This window comes from Oncorhynchus masou, chromosome 24 (genome assembly GCF_036934945.1).
Source record: "Oncorhynchus masou masou isolate Uvic2021 chromosome 24, UVic_Omas_1.1, whole genome shotgun sequence".
Taxonomy (NCBI): Eukaryota; Metazoa; Chordata; class Actinopteri; order Salmoniformes; family Salmonidae; genus Oncorhynchus; species Oncorhynchus masou.
The window spans coordinates 14,516,495-14,522,564 of NC_088235.1; positions in this window are offsets into that span (position 1 = coordinate 14,516,495).

Below are 6,070 nucleotides of genomic sequence, written 5' to 3' on the forward strand. Positions count from 1 at the left end.
TTCTGTACTGGAGTACTACACTGCAGTAGTTCTGTACTGGAGTACTACACTGCAGTAGTTATGTACTGGAGTAAAACACTACAGTAGTTCTGTACTGGAGTACTACACTGCAGTAGTTCTGTACTGGAGTAAAACACTACAGCAGCTCTATACTGGAGTAAAACACTACAGCAGCTCTATACTGGTGTAAAACACTATAGCGGCTCTATACTGGAGTAAAACACTACAGTAGCTCTATACTGGAGTAAAACACTACAGCAGCTCTATACTGGAGTAAAACACTACAGTAGCTCTATACTGGAGTAAAACACTACAGTAGCTCTATACTGGTGTAAAACACTACAGCAGCTCTATACTGGAGTAAAACACTACAGCAGCTCTATACTGGAGTAAAACACTACAGCAGCTCTATACTGGAGTAAAACACTACAGCAGCTCTATACTGGTGTAAAACACTACAGTAGCTCCATACTGGTGTAAAACACTACAGTAGCTCTATACTGGAGTAAAACACTACAGCAGCTCTATACTGGTGTAAAACACTACAGCAGCTCTATACTGGAGTAAAACACTACAGCAGCTCTATACTGGAGTAAAACACTACAGCAGCTCTATACTGGAGTAAAACACTACAGCAGCTCTATACTGGTGTAAAACACTACAGTAGCTCCATACTGGTGTAAAAAAACACTACAGCAGCTCTATACTGGAGTAAAACACTACAGCAGCTCTATACTGGTGTAAAACACTACAGCAGCTCTATACTGGAGTAAAACACTACAGCAGCTCTATACTGGAGTAAAACACTACAGCAGCTCTATACTGGAGTAAAACACTACAGCAGCTCTATACTGGAGTAAAACACTACAGCAGCTCTATCTGGAGTAAAACACTACAGCAGCTCTATACTGGAGTAAAACACTACAGCAGCTCTATACTGGAGTAAAACACTACAGTAGCTCTATACTGGTGTAAAACACTACAGTAGCTCTATACTGGAGTAAAACACTACAGCAGCTCTATACTGGAGTAAAACACTACAGCAGCTCTATACTGGAGTAAAACACTACAGCAGCTCTATACTGGAGTAAAACACTACAGCAGCTCTATACTGGAGTAAAACACTACAGCAGCTCTATACTGGAGTAAAACACTACAGCAGCTCTATACTGGAGTAAAACACTACAGCAGCTCTATACTGGAGTAAAACACTACAGTAGCTCTATACTGGAGTAAAACACTACAGCAGCTCTATACTGGAGTAAAACACTACAGCAGCTCTATACTGGAGTAAAACACTACAGCAGCTCTATACTGGAGTAAAACACTACAGCAGCGCTATACTGGAGTAAAACACTACAGCAGCTCTATACTGGTGTAAAACACTACAGTAGTTCTATACTGGAGTAAAACACTACAGTGGCTCTATACTGGAGTAAAACACTACAGCAGCTCTATACTGGAGTAAAACACTACAGCAGCTCTATACTGGAGTAAAACACTACAGCAGCTCTATACTGGAGTAAAACACTACAGCAGTTCTATACTGGAGTAAAACACTACAGCAGCTCTATACTGGAGTAAAACACTACAGCAGCTCTATACTGGAGTAAAACACTACAGCAGCTCTATACTGGAGTAAAACACTACAGTAGTTCTATACTGGAGTAAAACACTACAACAGCTCTATACTGGAGTAAAACACTACAGCAGCTCTATACTGGAGTAAAACACTACAGTAGTTCTATACTGGATTAAAACACTACAGCAGCCTACATGTAGATATCACATACATTCATTTAAACCATTTAACCTCAGTTGGGATTCACTGGGTTCAAACCTGGGTCTTCTTCATGCTACTAGATAATGTTAACCCACTAAGCTAAAGCCTAGGCATCAGCCCAGGGAGCTAACGTAAGCCTTCAGGCCTCAGCCAATTCTCTCATCTTCATTCTATCTGCTTGTCTTCACACCATTGTTTCTGGTACATCCCCTACAGTAGGTTGTGAAATACTTATGAGATACTTTATGTTAAAGGACCTACTAAATATTGTATGCTGTCTCTTTTAACATCATCATCATTAATGAATCATTATTCTATGCAGAATTACATTGCAGTATAAAATATGCATTCTCACAGGTAGGCTTAGTAAGTCAGTTTTATTATGAGTGAGCTCTTCATCATTTTATGTGAGCTCCAGACTTTGATTTGGGCATGAATTGCGAAAATGCTAATTTAGGTACCATTGACTTCCTTTGGATTTGTGCCACAAATGCTAAAAAGTTATCATTTGAAACAGTGGCTCGGTAAACAAAACCAGAGCATGGATTGCTGTCATATCTCGTCCATAGACAGCTGACCGGGTCAGGGAACCAGTATGTCATCTAGTCATTTGTATGAACTATCCCTTTAACATGTAGGTTAAGTGTCTGACACATTAAAGGTAGCTGGTCCTCGTCATTAGCTGAAGACAATGTGATGTTGTGGGAAATGGGAGGAGAGTTATGGGTAAACACTGGCGTTAAAACCAGTGGTGGCTGGTGGGAGGAGCTATAGGAGTACGGGGTCAATGTAAAGGCTGGTGTGGAGTCAACGGAACGGAGTCATGAGGTTTCCATATGTTAGATACCGTTCTGTTCATGCCATTCCAGCCTTTACAATGATCCTGTCCTCCTATTGCTCCTCCCACCAGCCACCACTGATTAACACCTTGTGTGAAGGTTTCTCTGTGGTAATGTAATGATGCTAGTAAACTGATAGACACGTCTGTCATGCCTCATTTGCTCCAGGGGGCCATACTACTATGACTGACCCTGTACAACAACACATTTCACTACACCTATCATACTACTATGACTGACCCTGTAAAACAACACATTTCACTGCACCTATCATACTACTATGACTGACCCTGTAAAACAACACCTATCATACTACTATGAATGACCCTGTAAAACAACACCTATCATACTACTATGACTGACCCTGTAAAACAACACATTTCACTGCAACTATCATACTACTATGACTGACCCTGTAAAACAACACCTATCATACTACTATGACTGACCCTGTAAAACAACACATTTCACTGCACATATCTGTTGTATGTGACAGTAAAACAACACATTTCACTGCACCTATCATACTACTATGACTGACCCTGTAAAACAACACCTATCATACTACTATGACTGACCCTATAAAACAACACCTATCATACTACTATGACTGACCCTGTAAAACAACACATTTCACTGCAGCTATCTGGTGTATGTGACAATAAAGCATGTTTTCCCCCTGCTATACACTCTAGATAATGTTTTACATGCTGATGTCAGGAGGTTAAGTTCTGAGATGGAACAGTCTAGTTTGTTATAGAGTCCTCTTGTTGACATAATCACTACCAAGAACTGGAGCTAACTCTGAGGATGACATCATCAATCTGCACTAGTTTACAGAAAACCTCTACTGAAATAATATATGATGAGTAGCCACTCTGAATTTATCTCAGACAAGCATAAAATTCTGTAAAACGACGTTGGAGGCGGCTTATGGTAGAGAAATTAACATTATCCATTTTCAGGCAACAGCTCTGGTGGAGATTCCTGCAGTCAGCATGCCAATTGCACGCTCCCTCAAAACTTGAGACATCTGTGGAATTGTGTTGTGTGAGAAAACTTAACATTTTAGAGTTGCCTTTTATTGTCCCCAGCACAAGGTGCACCTGTGTAATGATCATGCTGTTTAATTCTTGATATCTCACACCTGTTAGGTGGATGGATTATTTTGGAAAGGAGAAATGCTCACTAACAGGGATATAACAGTGAGGGAGAGAGGGAGACAACTAGTGGGGAGAGAGGGAGAGTCATTGGGGACAGAGGGAGACAGTCAGTGGGGGAGAGAGGGAGACAGTCAGTGAGGGAGAAAGGGAGACAACTAGTGGGGACATTGGGGAGAGAGGGAGACAGGCGGTCAGTCAGTAGGGAGAGAGGGAGACAGTCAGTGAGGGAGAGAGGGAGACAGTCAGTGGGGGAGAGAGGGAGACAGTCAGTGGGGGAGAGAGGGAGACAGTCAGTGGGGGAGAGAGGGAGACAGTCAGTGGGGGAGAGAGGGAGACAGTCAGTGGGGGAGAGAGGGAGACAGTCAGTGGGGGAGAGAGGGAGACAGTCAGTGGGGGAGAGAGGGAGACAGTCAGTGGGGGAGAGAGGGAGACAGTCAGTGGGGAGAGAGGGAGACAGTCAGTGAGGGAGAGAGGGAGACAGTCAGTGGGGAGAGAGGGAGACAGTCAGTGGGGAGAGAGGGAGAGTCAGTGGGGAGAGAGGGAGACAGTCAGTGGGGGAGAGAGGGAGACAGTCAGTGGGGGAGAGAGGGAGACAGTCAGTGGGGGAGAGAGGGAGACAGTCAGTGGGGAGAGAGGGAGACAGTCAGTGAGGGAGAGAGGGAGACAGTCAGTGGGGGAGAGGGGAGAGAGGGGAGAGGGGAGACAGGCGGTGGGGGAGACAGTCAGTGGGGAGAGAGGGAGACAGTCAGTGAGGGAGAGAGGGAGACAGTCAGTGGGGAGAGAGGGAGAGACAGTCAGTGGGGAGAGAGGGAGACAGTCAGTGGGGAGAGTGGGGAGTCAGGAGACAGTCAGGGGGGAGAGAGGGAGACAGTCAGTGGGGGAGAGAGGGAGACAGTCAGTGGGGGAGAGAGGGAGACCCCTATATTCAGTGAAACAGAGATTTCTGACCGTCAGTGTGGGAGATAATTGGGAGACAGTCAGGGGGAGAAGGGAGACAGTCAGTGCTGGTAGAGCAGTGAGACAGTCAGTGCAGGGGTCAGTGGCCCCAGTCAGTGGGGGAGAGAGGAGACAGTCAGTGAGGGAGGAACACCTGCCCTGAGACAGTCAGTGGGGGAACAGGGAGACAGTCAGTGGGGGAGAACAGGGAGACAGTCAGTGGGGGAGAGACTGGAACAGTCAGTGGGGGAGAGCTCTGGAGACAGTCAGTGGGGGTCCTGAGAACACCTGCTCTGAGACAGTCAGTGGCTGGGAGAACATCTGCTCTGAGACAGTCAGTGGGGGAGAGACCTGCTCTGAGACAGTCAGTGGGGTCCTGAGAACACCTGGGAGACAGTCAGTGGGGGGAGAGGAGACAGTCAGTGGGGGAGAGATAGACAGTCAGTGAGGGACTGGAACATCTGGAGACAGTCAGTGGGGGAGAGAGGAGACAGTCAGTGAGGGAGAACTGGCACCCAGGGAGACAGTCAGTGGGGGAGTCCTGACTGGAGACAGTCAGTGGGGAACAGGGAGACAGTCAGTGGGGGAGAGAACACCTTCCTGAAACACATATATTCATTTAAAACACTGCTAAATTTCTGCCGCCACTCAAAAATGTGATGAAATAATTGTCATGGTAAAGCGTTTTCAGGGGAAACAGAGATTCCTCAGCATGCTGGTAGCTGCAGTGACACAGCTCTACCTGCAGGGGTCACTCTGGCCCCATCTGGTGTTGCTGACACCTGCTCTGAAACACCTACTGACTGGTCCTGACTGGAACACCTGCTCTGAAACACCTACTGACTGGTCCTGACTGGAACACCTGCTCTGAAACACCTGCTGACTGGTTCCTGACTGGAACACCTGCTCTGAAACACATACTGACTGGTCCTGACTGGTCCTGACTGGAACACATACTGACTGGTCCCGACTGGAACGCCTGCTCTGAAACACATACTGACTGGAACACCTGCTCTGAAACACATACTGACTGGCCCTGACTGGAACACCTGCTCTGAAACACATACTGACTGGCCCTGGCTGGTCCTGACTGGAACACATACTGACTGGTCCTGACTGGAACACCTGCTCTGAAACACATACTGACTGGTCCTGACTGGAACACCTGCTCTGAAACACATACTGACTGGCCCTGGCTGGTCCTGACTGGAACACCTGCTCTGAAACACATACTGACTGGCCCTGGCTGGTCCTGACTGGAACACCTGCTCTGAAACACATACTGACTGGCCCTGGCTGGTCCTGACTGGAACACCTACTGATGACTGGTCCTGACTGGAACATCTGCT